The sequence below is a fragment of the Phyllostomus discolor genome, chromosome 1 (assembly GCF_004126475.2).
Source record: "Phyllostomus discolor isolate MPI-MPIP mPhyDis1 chromosome 1, mPhyDis1.pri.v3, whole genome shotgun sequence".
NCBI lineage: Eukaryota > Metazoa > Chordata > Mammalia > Chiroptera > Phyllostomidae > Phyllostomus > Phyllostomus discolor.
Window position 1 is genome coordinate 101,959,008 of NC_040903.2, and position 21,142 is coordinate 101,980,149.

Consider the following 21,142-nt stretch of genomic DNA (forward strand, 5'->3'; position numbering starts at 1 on the left):
TTTCAGGGACCTTGAGACCTGCTGAGGCTGGACCCCGGCATATGTCATTGGTATCTTGATAGGAATTGCATTGAACCTATAGGTTGCTAAAGTAGAATGGACATTTTAATGATGGTAATTCCTCTTACCCATGAAAAACATGGTATGTGCTTCCACTTATTTGTATCTTCTTCACTTTCTTTCTTGAGTATCTTCTAATTTTCTGAGTACTGGTCTTTTATATCCAGCCAGATTTATTCCTTGGTATTTTACCTTTTGGGGGTAATGCAAATGGGATTGTTTTCTTAATTACTCTTTCTGAGAGTATGTTTTGGCATATAAAAATGCAACTGATTTTGGGATATTAATTTTATATCCTGCTACTTTGCTGAATTCACTTATCAGTTCTAGCAGTTTCTTGGAATCTTGAGGATCTCTATATACAGTATCATATCATCAGCAAATATAGTTTTACTTCTTCCTTTCTAGTTTGGATGACTTTTATTTCTTCTTCTTGCCTGATTGGTGTGGCTGGGACTTCCAGTACTATGGTGAATAAAAGAGGCAAAAGCAGATACCCCTGTCTTGTTCCCAGTCCTAAGGGGGACATTTTTAGTTTTTGCCCATTGAGTATGATGCTGGCAGTGGGTTTCATATAAGACCTTTGTTATGTTTAGGTATATTCCCTCTATTTCCATATTGCTGAGAGTTTTTATCATCAATGGGTGCTAGATTTTATCAAATGCTTTTTCTGCATCTATTGATAGGATCATGTGGTTTGCTCACGCATTTGTTTATGTAGTGAATCACATTTATTGATTAGTGAATGATGTATCAACCTTGCAGAATTTATTCCCAGAATAAATCTCATTTGATCATAGTGTATGATCTTTTTCATGCATTGCTGTATTCAGTTAGCTAATATTTTGTTGAGGATATTCATGTTATGTTCATCAGGGATATTGGTATATAATTTTCTTTCTTTGTAGTGTTTTTATCTGCTTATGGAATTAAGATAATACTGGCCTTATAAAATGAGTTTGGGAACCTTTTCTCCTGTTGAATTTCATTATATAGTTTGAGGAGAGATGTTAATTCTTCTTGGAATGTTTGGTAAAATTCACCTGTGAAGCTAATCAACCCAGCACTTCTGTTTGTGTGAGTTTTTTGATTATTGCTTCAATTTCACTGGGTTTAATCACTCTATTCCGATTCTCTGATTCTTCCTGATTCAGCTTTGGAAGATTGTATATTTCTAGGAATTTATTCATTTTGTACAGGCTGTTGAATATGTTGGCATATAGTTTTTTCATAATATTTTCTTACAATCCTTTGTATTTCTTTGGTGTCAGTTCTTTCTCCTCTTTCATTTTTTAAAAATTATACTTGATTAATTATGCTATTATAGTCGTTATTTTCCCTCCCCGCCATCAACCTAGCAACCCCCAGTCCCTCAGGCTATCACCACACCATTGTTCATGTCCATGGGTCATACATATAAGTCCTTTGGATGCTCCTTTTCCTATACTGTATCTTACATCCCCATGATTATTCTGTAACTACCAATTTGTACTCTTAATGCCTTTACCTTTTCACCTGTTTCCCCAGATCCTTCTTCCTTCTGGCAACCATCAAAATGTCCTCTGTACCTATGATCTGTTTCTGTTCTGCTTGTGTGCTTAATTTAATTTTTAGATTCTATTGTTGGCAGGTATGTCTTTATTGCCATTTTATTGCTCATGGTTTGATCCTTATCTTTTTCTTCAAGAAGATCCTATAACATTTCATATAACACTGGTTTGGTGATAGTGATCTCCTTTAACTTGGTCTTGTCTAGGATGCTCTTTATCTGGCCTTCAATTCTGAATCATAGCTTTGCTGGGTAGACTAATCTTGGTTGTAGGCCCTTGCTTTTCATGACTTTGAATATTTCTTGCCAATCCCTACTAGCCTGCAAAAATTCTTATGAGAATTTGGCTGATAGTCTTATGGGAACTCCCCTGTAGGTAACTAACTGCTTTTCTTTTGCTGCTTTTAAGATTCTCTCTTTATCTTTAACCTTGGCATTTTAATTGTAATTTGTGTTGGAGTGGACCTCTTTGCATCTATCTTTCCTGGGACTCTGTGCTTCCTGGACTTGTACGTCTATTTCCTTCATCAAGTTAGGGAATTTTTTTGTCATTATTTTTCAAATAGGTTCCCAATTTCTTGCTCTTTACCTTCTCCTTTTGTCATCCCTATGATGTGAATGTATGTACATTTCAAATTGTCCTGGAGACTCCTTACACTATCCTCATTTTCAAAAACATGTTTTTCTTGCTGTTCAGTGGGTTGTTTTTTGCTTCCCTATGTTTCAAATCATTGGTTTGATTCTTGGCTTTATCCACTCCACTGTTGATTCCTTGTGAGTTGTTCTTTATTATAATTATCCCTTGCTTAGTTAATTAATTTAGTTATCCCTTGCTTTTGACTGGATTTTTTTTTTGATGCTGTTAAGGTCCTCACTAAGTTCCTTGAGCATTCTCGTAACCAGTATTTTGAACTCTGCATCTGAGAGAATGCTGTGTCCATTCTGTTTAGTTCTTCTTCTGGTGTTTAGGTCTATTCTTTCATTTGGGCCATGTTTCTTTGTCTCCTCATTTAGGCAGCCTGCCTGTGTTTTGCTTCTGTGTATTAGATAGAGCTGCTATGAATCCCTGTTTTGTTAGACACGCTTGATATAGTAGGTGCCCTGTAGGGTTCAATGGTACGGCCTCCTCTGTCACCCATCTGGGTACTCCAGATGTGCCCTCTGTGTGGGCTGAATACACTCTTTTCTTGTAGTTGAGTCTTTATTGCTGTTGGCATGTCCAAGACAAGCCACTGCCTGTGTTTTGTTCGGGGTCACACAGCATTAACTACAATGTGATCTGCAGATGGCTGTTACTTGTATTGGGTTTGAGAGTGCCTAGGCAATCCAAGATGTGAACAAACTCTGTTTGCTCTTAGTGTTGGGCCCAGGGCAATTCAGCAATAGGTAAGGGGTTTGCTGAAGCCAGACGCTGCTCCTTTTAAAGAATTTATGGAAATCCTAAGCATGATCTATGACAAGCCATTCATATGGAAAAGCCACTAGTAACAGCTTGGGTGGGCCTGAACTTTGGATGGAACAGGGTCTCAAATAATCACCAAAGTGGGGCACACTGTCTGAACCAGGTTTAGGGAGTCTCACATATGGCATCTGTCTGCTGCCTCTGTGAGGGGAGGGTTCAGAAGAGGAACAATAGTCTTTCCCTGTTTGGGAGAAGGCTGCCCCCCAGCTCTCTTTCTGATTCTAGACAATTCAGTTCCTCCCCAAACATCTCTGTTGACTTTAAATCTTCCCCAGCACTAGAGCTCAGAGGGAGTGAGTCTGAGTAAGTATGTGTGTAGGCCCTTTAAGAGAAACTGCCCGAGATTCTAGAAGTTTTTGACTTTCACAGCTTCATTTCCCACTGGTTTTTACCATCAGAAGTTATGGAGACTTATCTTCCTGGCATTAAAACCCTGGGCTGGGGTCTGGGGTTGGGCTGGGACCCGGTGTTGGGCTGGGACCCTTCACTGTTGATATATCCTTCCCAAAGTTTATCATCCACATGTGAGTGGAGTACCATCCCATTATGTGTCTCCACCCCTCCTACCAGTCTTGATGTGGTTTCTACTTTAATTCCATAATTGTAGGACTTCCATTTAGGTCAATTTCTGATGATTCTGAATGATGGTTGTTCTATAGTTTACTTGTAATTTTGATGTTGTTGTGTGAAGAAGAGAGCTGTGTTTATTTAAACCACCATCTTCACCAGAGGTCCTCTCCACCTTCATTTGAAGGTCTCCTTTGTCAGACATAGGTATTATTACCCCAGCTTTTTTCCCCTTCCCATTTGCTTCCCTTTTTCCATCCCTTTACTTTTAGTCTGTGTGTATTGTTTGATCTGAGGTGGATCTCCTGGAGACAGCATATATGTGGCTCATGTTTTCTTATCCATTCAGCTATCCTATGTCTTTTGATTGGAGTATTTAACCCATTTACATTTAAAGTCATTATTGATGCATATGTATATATTGCCATTGTATTTAAACTATTTTCCTCTGTTTGTCTTTCCCTTTTTCTTCTTAAAGTGGTGCTTTAGTATTTGTTGCAGTACTGGTTTAGTGGTAACAAACTCTTTTAGATTCTTCTTGTCTGGGAAGTTCTTTATTTCTTCTTCAATTTTAAATGATAGCCTTTCTGGGTAAAGTAACCTTGGTAGTAAGTCCTTGCTTGTCATCACCTTGAATATTTCATGGCACTTCTTTCTGGCTTGAAATGTTTCTGTAGAGAAATCAGATGACAGTCCAATTGGTTCTTTCTTGTTACCTACAACAACTGCTTTTCTCTTGAAGGTTATAGGATTCTCTCCTTGTGTTTATGTTTGTTATTTGAATTATGATGTGTCTTGGTGTTGGCCTCTTTGGGTCTATCTTGTTTGGAATTCTCTACACTTCCTGGACTTGAGTGTCTTTTTCTCTCACCATATTAGAGAAGTTTTTGATAATTGTTTCTTCAAATAGGTTCTTGATCCTTTGCTCACACTCTTCTGGTATTCCCATGATGCAGATTTAGTTATGCTTCATGCTGTCCCAAAGATTTCTTAAGATTCCTCATTCTTTTTAAGTCCTTTTTTTTTTTGCTGCTCTACTTGAGCATTATTTTCCACAGTGTCTTCCAAATTGCTGATTCAACCCTCAGCTTCATCTAACCTATTGTTTATTCCTTCCAGTGTATTACTTATTTCAGAAATTTCATTCTTTATTTCTGACTGGTCCTTTTTTATTGTTTCAATGTCTTCTTTCAAGCTGTTGAGTATGTTCACAATCATTACTCTAAATTTTATATCTGAGAAATTGTTTGCCTCTCTTTAATTTAATTCTTCTTCTGGAGGATTCCCTTGTTCTTTCAACTGGGGTCTGTTTCTTTTTCTTCCCATTTTGGCTGCCTCTTTGTGTTTGTTTCAAAGTATTAGGTAGATCTGCAAAGACTCTGGTGCTGACCTTTGTCAGTCATTGTCTGCAACTGGCTCTGGGCAATATGTTTGTGTAGATACCAGTGATTCATTATTTGTGGCTCCCTCTTTTGCATGTGGGTGTGTGCAGAAAGAACTAGGCTGCACACCAAGTCTGGCTTTTTTCCCAGTCCAATGGAGGGTCAACTAATGTCTCAGAGATCCAGAGATTTGCCTTCATCTGCAGGCTTCTGTTAAGATTAAACATTGTGATTGCCTTCAGCTCTTCTCCTCTGCAGCCTAGCTTAATTTGCACAGTTTTGGTCAAGAGGAATTCTTGCAGATGAGGCTATTGCTTTACCCCAGGATGATGCTACATGGAGGGGAGTGGTCTGCCTGAGAAAATGTCTTCTGCAGTATGGACAACGACTGAGCACAGGGATCCTGGCAACTCTCAATTCTCCCATCAATTCTCTCCCCATAGCTTCCAATCACCAACTCTCCTCACATGGCTCTAGTCTACTCTGCCCTCCCTTTGTTAGAGCTTAGGATAAGTGGTTGCAAATGAAATTTTGTGTGCTAGATTTTTAAGAAGCTCTCTGTGTCCACAAACATCTCTACCTGGTGGACAGAAACCCCACTGGTTTTCACTGCTGGATGTTATTTGGGTTCCTTTCCTGTTTTTGGTGCTCTAGGCTATGGAGACCAGCTTGAGGTTTAGAACCCACACTTCCCAGAGTGAATATCCTGGCCTCTGAAATATCCCTCTACAACTTCAGCTGCCACCTGTGGGAGCACATCCAGCCCTCTCATGCCTCTTCAATTTCTATTATTCTCATTGTGGTGATGTGGTCTCTTTTGTAAGTCCTTGGTTATAAGACTTCTCTCCAACAAGTGTACAGTTTGTTATTCAGGATGACTTTTCTGTAATTTAGTTGTAATTTCAGTTTGGTCCTAGGACTCCTCCTAGTTAGTGTAGCTTCAACCTATTCTGCTGCCATCTTGGATATACTTTTTTTCAAATTCTGAAGTATTTATTGTTAATTTGTTCTCATTTATAAACAAATAACATAAATCACATTGTACTTATTTTAAAAAGTATTGTTTGAATGAAAGAATAATTGAGAATTAGACACTACAAACTCATGAAGTATTAGTACTATGCTGATGAATTTATATTTTATGCTGTACAAGGTGGGAAGCCATTGAAACATTTAATAAAAGAGCTCAGTTACATGTTTGTTCTATTTTTTCCCTCTCTCCTTACAGAGTATTGGGTTTTCAATCAATTATTATTTATTGAGTATTTGTATTACCAGTAATTTTATGGGTACATATTAAGTAAGAAATTCTTAAAAGAGACCTAGCATTTTCTTATTAATGCTCTCCCAATCAAAAAAGTATTTCAAAGATGGTGACATAAGTAAATGGCTCATCTTCTTGCACAGCCACATAAAAACTACAAATAAATTATAGAACAATCATCACTCAGAACCAGCAGAAATCAAATTGAATGGAAGTCCAACAACTAAAAGATTAAAGAAACCATGCTCATCAAGATTGGTAGGAGGGGTGAGACACAGAACGGGCTGGTACCACATCCATGAGCGGTGGATAGATATTTGTGAGGGATATCTCAGGGGTGAGGCTACCCAGGTGCACACCTAGCCCCCAGTGCAGGGTACCAGTGCCAGGGAGACAAGTCCCCATAATTTCTGGCTGCAGAAATCAATGGGAATTGAATTGATGGAATAAACTTCTGGAGTCCCAAGCCATTCCTTTTAAAGAACATATACATGAACTTAGACTTACTCCATTTGAGCTCCAGCACTGGGGTAGTAGCTTGAAAGGCACCAGTAGGCTCTGCTTTGTGTAGCTCAGTGGATTTAGCATAGGCCTGCAAACCAAAGGGTTGGCAGTTTAATTCCCAGTCCTGGGCACATGCCTGGGTTGCAGGCCAGGTCCCCACTAGGGGGTGTGTGAGAGACAACCACACATTGATGTTTCTCTCCCTCTCTTTTTTCCTTCCCTTGTCCTTTCTCTATAAAATCTTAAAAGAAAGAAGGAAAGAAAGAAAGAAAGAAAGAAAGAAAGAAAGAAAGAAAGGAAGGAAGGAAGGAGGAAGGAAGGAAGGAAGGAAGGAAGGAAGGAAGGAAGGAAGGAAAGAGAGAAAGAGAGAAAGAGAGAAAGAAAGAGAAAGAAAGAAAGAACTAAAGAAGAACTGAAGTATCTGTCATCAAAGTAACAGCTCGGAGACCACTTTCTCCCAGGCAGAAAGGCCAGCAGAGCCACAGATCTAGCAGTCAGATGCTATATCTGAGACTCCATCAACTTGGTTAACACTGTTTGCCAGGCCCTGGAGATCCCCTGAGGCTCCATTCTACCCAACTTACAGCTGTTAATGGTAGCTTTTTCATATGAATGGATGCTCTTTGGTCATGCTTCAATACTTCCACACAACTCCACTCCAGGAAGACAAACAACCCAAAGGACTTGAACAGACACTTCTCCAAGGAGGACATACAGAGAGCCTGGAGAACTATGAAAGAATGTTTAGCATCACTAGCCATCAGAGAGATGCAAATTAAAACCACAATGGGATAACACTTTACACTGGTCAGAATGGCCATCATAAAAAAATCAACAAACAACAAGTGCTGGTGAGGATTTGGAGAAAAGGGAACCATAGTGCACTGTTGGTAGGAATGCAGACTGCTGCAACTACTGTGGAAAACAGTAAGGAATTTCCTAAGAAAACTAAAAGTGGAACTGCCTTTTGACCCAGCAATTCCTCTGCTGGAATTATACCGTAAGAATCCTGAAACACCAATTCAAAAGAATCTATAAACCCCAATGTTCATAAAAGCACAATTTATAATAACCTAGTGTTGGAAGCAACCTAAGTGCCCATCAGTAAATGAGTGGATCAAAAAACTATGGTACATTTACACAGTGGAATACTACACAGCAGAAAGAAAGAAGCTCCTACCCTTTGTGACAGTATGGATGGAACTAGAGAGCATTATGCTAAGTGAAATAGGCCAGGCAGTGGAAGAAAGATATCATATGATCTCACCTGTAAGAGGAACCTAATCAATAAAACAAACAAGCAAGCAAAATATAACCAGAGACATTGAAATAAAAACCAAACTGACAGTAACCAGAGGCTAGAAGGGAGGGAATAACGGGAAAAAAAGGGAAGGGTCATCAAGGAACATGTATAAAGAATACATGGACAAAGCCAAAGGTGGGTAGGATCAAGGGTAAGAGGTTGGGATGGTTGGGGCAGAGTGGATGGTGGAGAGAGGGTGAAAGGGAAACAAGTGTGCCTGAACAACAATAAAAACAAAGAAAACAAAAAACTTCCTAAGTCCTTCCAAAGGAGCAATAGCTGCCCTTAGTGAATATCTTGCAGCCTGTCAAGGCCAGGCAGATTCACTTGGTATTTGGGCAGATGGAAGAAAATGCATGGAGCCATGGGAATGACAGACATGCCTTTATTCAAGGGTGGGTGATCCACACTTGCCACAAGCCTCGTGTTGCACAGTGGGAAGCCCACACTTATATACTACAAGTACACAAAACCAGCAGGGTACTAAAACATTGCACAACACAGTGTGATTCTGTGCATGCAGGCCCACTCAAGGTTATGGGAATACTGCTTATCGGACCCATTCTCAATGTTATGGGAAAACTGTTTCTCTTAGTTGCCCAGCCATCTGGATGAGGGAGCCAGACTGACTTCATTTACCCTAGAATCCAGCCCTTCAGGATTCCTCACCATAAAATCTATGTGAGGGTGTTTTCTGTAAGGGTCCTTTGGCAAGGAGGACAGGGCCCTGCACCCACATGCCACAGTAGCAGTACATGCTGCAGCAACAAGCAACAAATAAGGCCACCCCTAGGTACAATGGACAGTCTAATCCCTGCGCAAGTGAGGGCACCCATGTGAGCCACACACCCAGAGGGCCCCTGTGGGAACTGCAGTGCATGCTGTGCCTCTCAGGAATGTCCAAAAGGATGTCTTTGACACAGACACATAGGAGTTCAGCCTACCTGGACCCACTCCTTGAGGCTCTTAACACAGAGGGAGGCTGGCTCAGCCAACCCCACAATCACAGCCATTAGCCAATCCTGAACCACCCCACATGGAGCAGCTGACCAACTGCTGTGGCCAGTCACACCTTGCTCCACTCCAGCACAGATGGCAGTCCAGGAATGTGCACTATTCCACTGGTGCTGTAACCAAGTCCAATTTGAGACAGAAGCTGGAGAGGTTCACCATGGGAAGCTGACAGCCATGCTCAGGGGTAATCTCAGTGCAGATGCAGAATGCTGATGGGCTAGGCACTGAGGCATAGGCATATACCCAGTCCACTAAGGTGTTACTTTGAAAAGACAAAGCAGTTATGGAAACTAACAATGGCAAATCATGACCGTCAGGCAAGATACAAGCAAGGTTCTGGTCCATTGATAAAATGGTGGCTGGAAGGAGGGGCTTCCCTGGGCACAAATACTCAATCACTCAGGACGCTATTTGCAAACTTCTCCCCACCCCTTGTCCTCAAGGGGCAACAAGAGCCACCCAATGCATGCGAGGGGGGTTATTTCCCAAGGCTATGGTCAAGTGGCCATCTGCCCTCATTCCAGGCCCTTAGGTGCAGGCAAGAGAATACTTCCTTGTTTTCCCATGCCTGGTTTCAGCAAAGCATCCTTAGTCTCTATCAGCAGCTGAATTGGAGCAGCAGTCTGGTGGAGCAGAGCTTCCACTGGAGCTTGGCCCCCACTCCAACTCCTCTTATTCAGAGTCTGGAAGACAGTCCATAAGTGTTTCATCCAGCGCCCCAGCATAGGGGTGGCAGCCACAGCTCACAAGCCCTGCTTTAAGGGACCATTATAGTGTTTAATCATTCTGGCAGCTTGAGGGTGATAGGCCACATGGAACTTCCAGGCAATCTGCAGTTCTCGGGCCCATCATTGCACCAAGGTCCCTGTAAAATGTGTTCCCTGATCACTTTCAGTGATTAAGGGTCACCAATAGGTAGCGCCTAACCCCTTCAGAGCAGCAATTACCTCTTTCTGATCTGGGTGCCATGAGGGGTAAGCAGCTAAAAGTCCGGTAGCCATGTCCACACATGTGATAGCACACTTATACCCCTCTGAACTAGGTAGGGGACTGATTACATCCACCTACCACCAGGTCAGCGGTACTACTAGCGGAACTACACCAGCTGTCCTGTAGTTCCCACAGGCCTTCAGGGATGCTCTTGGGAGTAGACAACACAGGTCTCACAAGCTTCCTGTACCTCTGCTAAGGTAATAGGTAACCCTCAAGCTTTTACAGAGGACCATATGGCCTTCTGTCCACCATGTAAGAGGCAATGGTATAGCCACTGGGCTACTTCCCTTCCTGACAGGCCAGTAGGTACCATTTCCAGCCAGTGTACCTTGGCTAGAGTATCAGCCTCATCATTCCCAGGAAAAGCAAGGGGTGCATGACTGGTCACATGATATACAGTGATGTGTTTCTGGTGGCCTAATTCCCAGAGGTCTTGCCATAAAGTCTGTCCCCATATGTTAGCCCCTGGTACACTGTCTAACTCTGTGTAAATAGTTGGGTGGTGCTTCATTAGCATCCAGGAGCCACACAGCCTGCAGTTCTGCCCACTGGCTACTCTGACCTGCTCCAGTGTCAAACCAGATTGTCTGTTTCTGGTTGAATTGCCACAGCAGTCCACACAGCAGGCTGACCCCTGCTGAACTCATCAGTGTACCAGGCATCTGGGCAAATAGGTGCCTGCCCTTCATGGAAGAGGCTAGCTTCCAGTTCTTCTATAGGTGCAGAAGCAGTAGGTTTCTCGTGTACATAGGCAACAGGGCCTAGCACTTCCTGCAGCTCAGCCTTTAAGGGGCTAGTTGACAGAGTGCACCTTTGTTGCAGATAAGCCCACCACTTAGCCAATGTGGGCATCTGAACCGTCCCACTATGAGGCTTGGCCATCCAGTCCTGGACCCATGCTGCAATGGGATATGTGGTCCTTACTGTCATGTGGGCAGTTCCTGTTATAGCCTCCGTGGCAAACAGGGCAGCACACACTACAGCCAGTTGCTTTTCAACCAGAGAGTACCGAATCTCTGTTCCTTCCATAGTTGGGACCAGAAACCTAAGGGTTGTTGTAGCTGTTTTGATCTCTGCCACAGACCCCACCCAAATCCTTCCTGTATAACATGCACATCTAGCTCACAGGGTCTAGCAGGATCCAGAACATGCAAGGTGTGAGTACATTTAATGACATGTTTTGTTCCTTGGAACTCTTGTTCCAAGATCAGGGCCCAGTCCTAGCTCATTCCCTTTTCACCAAAGCATACAAGGGGTGAACAATTTGAGCGAGCTGAGGCACAAATGCTCTCTAGTGCCCCCAAAGGCCCCAAAATGTCTGGAGCTGCTTCACAGTGGTAGGGGTAGGATATATCTGAATCTTATCTATCATTGCATCAGGGATGACTGTTGTCTTACCCAACCAGACGACCCCTCAGAATTTGACAGATAATCCAGACCCTTGCAGCTTGGCTTCGTTGACAGCTCAGCCACGTGACTTTAGGTGTGACAGCACTTGCAGCACTGCTTTCTCTAACCCTGTAAAAGGATTGCTGGTTAGCAAAATGTCATAAATGTAATAGAATAGATGTACTTTTGCAGGCTGTGGACACTTAGCCAGGTCCTTTGCCACAAGCCCGTGACAGATGGTCTGGCTGTGCAAGTACCCTTTAGGGAGCACTATAAAAGTCCACTGTTGGCCTTCACATGTCAAGGCAAACTGATCTTGACTCTCTGGAGCAATGTAAATGGAGGGAAAAGGCATTTGCTAGATCAGCTACAAAGTGGTAAGTTCCCAGCTCATTACTTAACCGGTCCATCAAGTCCATCACAGAAGGGACCACTGCATGTATTGGAGGAATGACCTTATTGAGCTCCTGGTAATCTACCATCATTCTCCATGTGCCATCTGACTTCCTCACTGGCCACACAGGGGAGTTAAAGGAACTATGAGTGGCCCTTATTATCACCACCTTTTCCAACTCTCCTGTAGTTGCCAATATTTTCTTAAGTCCCCCAGGGAACTGATGTTGTTTCACCACTGTTACCTGTTGTGGGAGTGGCAACTGTATGGGTAGATGCTCAGCATGTCCTCACAGAATGGCTTTTACCACTCACACTCACAGGAGAAACTCTCCTTCAGTGGTGTTGAGCCACATTCCTTGGAATACATCAATGCCCCAGATACACTCAGGAATAGGGGTTACATAAACAGTATACTCATGGGGCAGGGGCAAGTACCTGATATACCCAGAGAGAGCTGCATAGCCTTCACCCTCACACTATGTCCCCCATAACCATCAACAGAGACCTCAGGCCCAGGAAATTTCTCAGGGTTTCTGTGTAGGAGGGCATACTCAGCTCCTGTGTCCACAACAGCCAGGACCCACTGGACATTTGTAGGGGACCAATGGGTAGCCAATTTGACATGCAGCCTCCAGTCCCTGCCCATCTCCTGTAGATGGGTTCCTTGGCCTGCCCCCTTTTCAAATGTCCAAAGGATATCTCCACCCTCTTCTTGAGAGGTTGACATAGCCAGGTGGTTTTCCAGCTTGATTGGATGGGCCTCTTGGTTCATGTTCCCAAGCTTCTTCCACACCTCCTTCTTCTGGGGTCAGCTTGCAACTGCTTCCAGAGCTCTAATAGGGAAACGTTCAGCTTTCTATCAATTTTAGTGCGATCTACTCTAGCCCCTAAAAGACCTGATTACATTGGTGTCCTGGTCACTCCTATGGAAGCTCTGTTTGACCAAGAAACCATCTTGTGATCTGAGCCATATCACAATATTTTACAGAACCGCAGATATGATCTGAGCCATATCACAATATTTTATGAATAATTCAACATTGTAGTGGTAGACAATCAGATTTTAATGGTAATGATATATTTAGTGTTGCTTTTGTGAAGGAAAGAATCACTTATGTGAGTATAAGGTCTTGAGGAAAAAAGTTCTTGTCTTACACTTTTTAATCTAAAAATTATTGAATTTTATAGTTCCTCAATAGGAACTTTGAGTTACTGCCTAAACTGCTGTTTGCTGGCAGGGAGACTCCACTTCTCTCAGACTCGCCACCATCGTGGTGACATCATTAATGCAACCACTGACATATGGAACTAAGATCTCCATAAGAGAGCCAAATGAGGTGGGAGGGGCGTGCTGCAGCAAGAGATGCTGGGTCTCTGCTGTAAAATATTCATCATCAGGGCCCTGGGTTTTGGGATTGAACCTTGCCTGATACATGCCCAACTCCTACAGGATTTGCACTAAGTCTGCGAAGGACTGCCACTTGCTCACAGTGTCTGGTATGTCTCCTACATTCTCTCAGACTGTACAGACAGCCAACATAATCCACTCCAACAGAGAATCCTTACTGCGATCCTTACCCTTGTCCATGCCTTCAGCTATTCTGCAGCTGTTGGTGCAGAGAGAGTGAGTTATGATGGAAGCTAACTTTTCCATCTCATTTTCAGTGCGCATGAGGCTATCCACCCCTAAATCCCAAAGGTGTAATAGCCAGGGTGCTAAGGGCTCCCCGGATTGCTGGCAAAACTGATTCTCGCAATTGACCAGTGTGGCTTGTGTGTAGGGACAGTACATAGTATGTTCCACTATCTGGGTGGGACTAGCCAGATCTCCCCTAGACACCAGGGGTTGCTGGGACTTCATTTTCTGTGGCACTACTTGGTGGGTCTTCTAGGAAGTTGATTCTTCATTACTGTCATCTTCCCTTTCTGACTCTGACTCATTTGCTACAGCTGGAGAGGGAGATCTTTGTTGCTCCACCGCTTGGAGATCTTCCTCCAAGGTGTCAATTCTGGCTTTCAGGGCTTCTTCTCTCTCTTGGAATTCACATAGCTTCATGGCATAGCTTCAGTGCAGTCTCTGTCTCAGTTTGCAAACGTGAAAGAAACATCCCTAGCCCACGGCCCCTGCGGCTTCATGGGCACTGGGCTTTTCTAGGGCCTTCCTGACCACACACAGAGCCTTCTCTATCATGTGTGGTGTGGCACAAACATCGGACCACTGCCAGGGTGGGGCCTGCATGGCTGGAGACTAGCCACTGGATACCACATTGCAGTGACCAGCCACCCATTCAAGCCCCTTTCTGGGGATCCTACTACTGGCTCCTCCATATTTGTACCATTCTGTAATGAATCCTGCCAACAGCATCAATTGTCTTGCAGCCTGTCAAGGCCAGGCAGGTTCACTCAGGATTAGGGCAGAGGGAAGAAAATGAGTGGATCCGAGGGAATGCCAGACATGCCTTTATTCAAGGGTGGGCGATACACGTTCACCACAAGCCTCGTGTTGTGCAGTGGGAAGCCCCAAGTCTCTTACATACTAAACGTGCACAAAACTGGCAGGGTGCCAAAACATTGTATAACACAGCATGATTCTGCACATGCAGGCCTACTCAAGGTTATGAGGAAACTGCTTCTCTTAGTTGCCCAGACATCTGGGTAAGGGAGCTAAACTGACTCCATTTATCCTACAGTGAGCCTCCAGCCCCTGTACCTCTTACTAAGTGGCTTTAGGCCTGGCACTAGCAACAGCCAGCCTAGATTCACAACTTGGCTTCCCTGGGAATCTCCAAGCCCAGTACAAGTAGCAACCATTTCAGACTGCTCCATAGTTCAGGCAGGGTGGCCCTGGGCAAAACACAGATGGGACTGAACTTGGCCTGCACCACCAGGGAAACCCCAGGGACTGTGCACCCAGTAGGCAGCTACAGACCACATCAGAGCACCACTACCCTGCCCCTGCACAGCTTGTCCTCCACAGATGGTGGAGGTTGGTAGTCAGTTGTCAAAGCCAATCCTTGCAACTGACTGGCATGGATAAATCCCTCCCATTGACCTGTCATCATCAACCAAGGCTCAACTACAAGAGGAGGGTGTACTCCCCCCACACAAAGGGCAAACCTCACATGCCCAGCTGGGGTGATAGGGGAGGCTGTGCCACTGGACCCTGCAGGACACCCACTTCATTAGGGCACACTACCAAGATAGAGAGTCATAGCAACTCTGTCTAAAAAGAAACAAACACAGGGATCTGCCAAAATGAAGAGACAAAGAAATATGGCCCAAATGAAAGAACAGATCAAAATTCCGGAAAAATGAGAAAACAAAATGGAGATAAGCATTCTATCAGGAGCAGAGTTCAAAACACTGGTTATAAGGATGTGCAGGAAACCTAGTGAGGACCTCAACAGTATAAAAAAGATCCAGTATGTAGCAAAGGGTACATAATTGAAATAAAGAACAATTTACAGGGAAATAACAGTAGTAAATAAAGCTAGGAATAAAATCAATGATTTGGAACATAAAGAAGCAAAACAGAACCAAACAGAACAATAGGAAGAAAAAAGAATCCTAAAAAATGAGGATAGTATAAGCAGCCTCAGGGACAATGTCAAGCATTCCAACATTCATATCATATAGGGGCCAGAAAGAGGAGAGAAAGAGTATGTATTTATTTGAAAAAAATAATGAAAGAACACTTTCCTAATTTAGTGAAGGAAATGGACGTGTAAGTCCAAGAAGTACAGAGAATCCCTAACAACATGATTGTAAAGAAGTCCATGCCAAGACACACCACAATTAAAATGCCAAAGGTCTTCAAAGCAGCAAGAGAACAACAGTTACCTACCTGTGGGGGAGTTCCCATAATACTGTCAGCTGATTTCTCAAAAGAGACTTTGTAGGCTAGAAAGGGTTGGCAAGAAATATTCAAAGTCATGAAAAGCAGGGACTTACAGCCAAGATTGCTGTACCAGCAAACATAACATTTAGAATTGAAGGGCAGATAAAGAGTTTCCCAGACAAGAGAAATCTAGAGGAGTTCATCACTGCCCAGCCATTACTGTATAAAATGTGAAAAGGACTTATTTTAAAAAGAAGATTAAAACTATGCACAACAAAATGACAATAAATACATACCTGTGAACAATTCAATCTAAAACACTAAGCAAAGAAGAAGAGAGACAGAATCACAGATACAGAGAGCGCTTTGATGTTTGCTGGATGGGAGGGGGGCTGGGGAGATGGGTGAAGAGGCAAAGGGATTAAAAAGTACAAATAGGTGGTTACAGAATGGCCATGGGGATATAAAGTAGAGTATGGGAAACGGAGTAGCCAAATAACTTATACACATGACCCATGGACATGAACAATGGTGTGGGGATTGCCTGAGGGACTGGGAGTGCTGGGTGGCAGGAACCAAAGGGGGAAAATTAGGACTGTGATAGCTTAATCAATAAAATGTAATAAAAAACTATTTCAGTGATCTGAGCCATATCACAATATTTTATGAATAATTCAACATTGTAGTAGTAGACAACCAGATTTTAATGGTAATGATATACTTAGTGTTGCTTTTGTGAAGGAAAGAATCACTTATGTGAGTATAAGGTCTTGAGGAAAAAAGTTCTTGTCTTACACTTTTTAATCTAAAAATTATTGAGAATAATCTAATTAACATAACACAAATAATAATAACTGACTAACAATAAGAAATATCTCTGTGCTTCTTTGAAGGTGGCTCAGTAATTTTTGTTTTAATATTATTAGGACTTACCTTCATTTATGTAATGCTTTTTATGTTCAAATTGCTTATCTAAAATTAAGTAATCCTAATACTAAACCCTGCAAGGGAGACAAGAATTGTCTTTATTTTTCAGATTAAGTCAAATGTATCATATTCCAAATGATTAATGTTTAGAAATCTCTAGTACCAAATGGTCTATGTTCCTTGGAAGCATGTGGAAATCCAAATTTACATAGTAATTATGTGTTCAATTGTGCTGATAAAGCAAGTGGCAGGCACAGATAATGTTGCTAAAAAAAAATAAATAAATAAAAATGACTGGTAATATGCAAAACGGAAGAAAGTAGTTTTAAAAAAATCCTTGTTGAATGATAATATTATTACTCTAATATAGTGATTCTCTCCTCAGAAATCTTCCCAATCTAAAAACAAAATAAAAAATACAAAACCACAAAACTTTGGTAAATGCTGTTTAATGAATACAATAAATTCAATGGGATGGTGAAATTTGCATCTTGAAAATGAAAAAGAAGTCACAGTCTATTTGGAGATAACTATGATGCACAGCTATTTTCTTATCATTTAATACAAGAAATTCTAGCACTGTGCTGCATTCTTATTACTATTAATATACCTTCTTCATGAAGAAAATTTGCATGAGGAAAATCTGTGTTAAAAATATGAAATGTTACTAAGAAATAATTCCTTAGCTTTATATTGTAAGACAACTCTGTTAAATATGCCATTTCTATTTTTGATTAAAGCATAGTGTTTTTTCTCTTTTTTCATGGCAGAGAAACAAGTCATAATTGTTAGTGAAATAATGAGGGAAAGTTCTATCATCCATCTGTTCTATCTATCCATCCATCCATCCATCTATTATCTCCTCAATACTGTGTTCCACTGTGTTCAGAAGAAAGGCCCCTCCCCATGCAGAAATAGAAAAAGAGGGTGACTGGTGGATGGTATTTTAGTTCAGTGAGAACAGTTTTTTTAACACTGCCTGATATTGTGCAGAAGTGCCAGAAATATCACTATTTAGAGATTCAGGGACTTCTATTTCTGATAATGTGGTATAACAGATGTCTGGAGAAATGCTTCTTCTAAAGAACATCTACCAGTCTTAGAAAAAACTTTTTTTAAATTAATGCTTAGATGAGCTATTAGGAAAATAAGGGAAATTACTGCAGAAATAACTAGAAGTCATGAATCAGAAGAACAAGAGACAGAATTACTTTAATGATCCATGAAAAGAGCATGAGAAAACAGCCTTGGGATTTATACAAGCTGGAAGGTTGAGCTATAAAACTAGATCCTTCATAACCTCAGCTGGTGAACCAGAAAAATTTCTCCCTCCTGGAGGATGATGTGGGCATTCTTGCCTCCCTCTTCCTTGCCTCTGTGTGAAATAGGAAAAAATGTGTTGCTGGAGAAGTCTTCACAAAGCCCACCCTCACATAGCTATTTTTGCCCAAATCTATGCTATTGTTGAGTGAAGAACCTTTGGCTGAAAGTTAAGTGCTCTCAGGCTTTGGGAGTTCCCTGGCCCCAAGCAAAATCAAAGGTAAATCTCTCTGGAAGAATTCATTATAAACTGAGGCCTCAATGAAACTCCACAAATAAAATTTCTATGCATATGAGCAGACAATAAAACTCATAAAAGATGTGCAGAACCATGAGCAAGGACCAGTAAAACTATAAAACTATAGAATCAGATTAACAAAAATTGTGGGTATTGGAATTTATCAGATGTGAAATGTAGTATGAAAACTTAAAATTTTTAAAGAAGATGCAGATACAATCAAGAGAACCATAAAGGATTATAGTATATCAAATATAACCAGTTAGATTTAAAATAAGAATAAGAAGTCCTTTGGTAAATGAAATATGTAATCATTTGTGAAAAACCCAGATGACTGTTTACACAGAAGATTTGACATGATAAAAAAAAGAAATAATGAACTGTAACATGCCCATAAAAATAGTGGTGAATAGTTAGAAAATATTAGAGACAGGTACATGGTATATAAGACTGAGTAAGAAAGTAAGAAATATATATCTAATTGGGCTTTCAGAGGGAAACTAGAAAAAATGAGGGAGAAAGAATATTTTGTGGCAATAATAGTGAGAATTATCCCAAAATATGAAACTCAAATTCTAGAGCCCCATTGACTCCCTAGAAGGATCTTGAAAAATAAATCCACAGTGAGATATATTCTTACTGAAGCTGCAAAACTTCAAAAACAAGTGAAGATCTTAAAAGCTGCTTGATAATTATTTACAATTAATTTCTACATAGCAACAATAGGAGCCAGAAGATAGCACAAAAAGAAAAATTTTTAAAGTGCTCATATATAATTATTATTAACCTTAAAACTTTCAAAATAGTGCAAAACAGGTGCTTGTTATAGCACATTCTGGAAGATTTACTTCAAAAAGAAGTAAAATAATCTCAGAAGGAAGATCTGAGAAGGAATGATGAACATGGAAATGGTAAACATGTAGGTAAATCTAAAAAACATTGAGCATGTTAAACATCAGTAATAATTTCTAATTTGTGGACTAAAGAAGATGAAAGTGAGCTAAAATATGATAGAAAACAGTAGCTTTCAAAGTGAGAAGGTGTGCCCTGAGTTAAAGTATTTAAAGTCCTTATTAAGTGTGAGAGGATGGGGAAAAGTTATATCATCTGATATTAAGATAAATATATTTTATATTTTAGAGTAACCACTAAAATTGTGAAAGTAAAGTATAATATTTTCAACTTTTTCAAGGGAGAAATATGAAATAAGAACTTTTATGAAATGTTAAAGGGACTTCAGAAAAAGATTCAAACGATGAACAATAAAATGGCAATAAATACATATCTATCAACAATTGAATCTAAAAAACAAACTAAGCAAACAAGAAAAACAGAGACAGAATCATGGGTATGGAGAGCATTTTGGTGGCTTCCAGATGGAAGAGTGGTGTAGTGAAATGGGTGAAGGGGTGAGGGGATGAAGAAGTACAAATAGGTAGTTACATAATAGCCATGGGGATGTAAAGTACATTCTAGGAAATGGAGAAGCCAGAAGAATTCATACACATGACCCATGGACATGAGCAATGGTGTTGGGATTGACTGAGGGAGTGGGGGGTGCTGGGTTGAGGGGAGCAAAGGGAGAAAAATTGGGACAACTGTAATAGCATAATCAATAAAATATAATAGAATGTAAATTAGTTCAAATCTTTTAAACTGTCAATATATACTAGAGAACTTTGTGCAATTGGTTCTTTACATGTTATGAGGATACTATTTTTTACTCTTTTAAGTATTTTTTATTGATTATACTATTACAATCTTCCCAAGTTTTCCCCCTTTATCACCCCTCCACCCTGCGCCCCCAACCCTCCAGCATTCCCACCCCCCAGTTCATGTCCATGGGTTATACATACAAGTTCTTTGAGTTCTCTGTTTTCTATACCATTTTTATCTTTCCCTGTCTATTTTATGCCTACCAATTATGCTTCTTCTTCCCTGTACCATTCCTCCACTATTCCTCCCTTCCCCCTCCCCACTGAACTCCCTCTGTGTGATGTCCATTTCTCTGATTCTGTTCCTCTTCTGGTTGTTTGCTTAGTTTTTGTTTTCATTGTTTTTCTTTTCTTTTAGGTTCATTTGTTAATAGTTATGAGTTTGTTGTCATTTTATTGTTCATATTTTTGATCTTCTTTTCTTTAGATAAGTCCCTTTAACATTTCATATAATAAGGACTTGATGATGATGAACTCTTTTAACTTGACCTTATCTGGGAAGCACTTTATCTGCCCTTCCACTCTAAATGACAGCTTTGCTGCATAGAGCAATCTTGGAAGTAGGTCCTTGCCTTTCATGACTTTGAATACCTTTTTCCAGCCCCTTCTTGCCTGTAAGATTTCTTTTGAGAAATCAGTTGATAGCCTTATGGGAACTCCTTTGTAGGTCACTGCCTCCTTTTCTCTTGCTGCTTTTAGGATTTTCTCTTTGTCTTTAATCTTGGGTAACTTAATGATGATGTGCCTTGATGTGTTCCTCTTTGGGTCCAACTTCTTTGGGACTCTCTGGGCTTCCTGGACTTCCTGGAAGTTTATTTCCTTGGTTAGATTGGGGAAGTTTTCCTTTATTATTTGTTCACATAAGTTTTCAATTTTTGCTGTTTTTCTTCTCCTTCTGGCACCCCTATAATTCAGATATTGGAACATTTCAGATTGTTTCAGAGGTTCCTCAGCCTCTCTTCTTTTTTCTGGATTCTTGTTTCTTCATTCTGATCCAGTTAGATATTTATTTCTTCTTTTTGTTCCAAATCGTTGCTTTGAATCCTGGTTTCCTTTCTGTCACTGTTGGTTCCTTGATTATTTTGCTTTATTTTGTTTTGGGTATTTCTCATTTGTTTTTTCATTTTTCGACCAAGCTCAATCATATCTGTGAGCATTTTGATTACCAGGGCTTTAAATTCTCCATCAGATAGGTTCGAAATCTCCTTATCGCTTAGTTCT

At 41.0% G+C, this 21,142-nt stretch overlaps 2 long non-coding RNA genes across 2 annotated transcripts in view; one reads left to right on the forward strand and one right to left on the reverse strand.

Annotated features, from left to right (window-relative positions):
* The window catches only part of LOC118500836, a 24,530-nt gene extending 20,752 nt beyond the window's left edge, over positions 1 to 3,778 (forward strand). Inside the window, exon 4 of the long non-coding RNA XR_004903422.1 lies at positions 3,766 to 3,778. This is a non-coding gene — a long non-coding RNA (uncharacterized LOC118500836). The remainder of the gene's footprint in view (positions 1 to 3,765) is intronic.
* Positions 1 to 18,281, reverse strand: part of LOC118500838 — a 21,872-nt gene extending 3,591 nt beyond the window's left edge. The window contains exons 1-2 of the long non-coding RNA XR_004903424.1: positions 18,271 to 18,281; positions 13,740 to 13,747 (exon numbers count right to left, since the gene is read on the reverse strand). This is a non-coding gene — a long non-coding RNA (uncharacterized LOC118500838). The remainder of the gene's footprint in view (positions 1 to 13,739; positions 13,748 to 18,270) is intronic.
* Between the last annotated feature and the right edge of the window lie 2,861 nt (positions 18,282 to 21,142).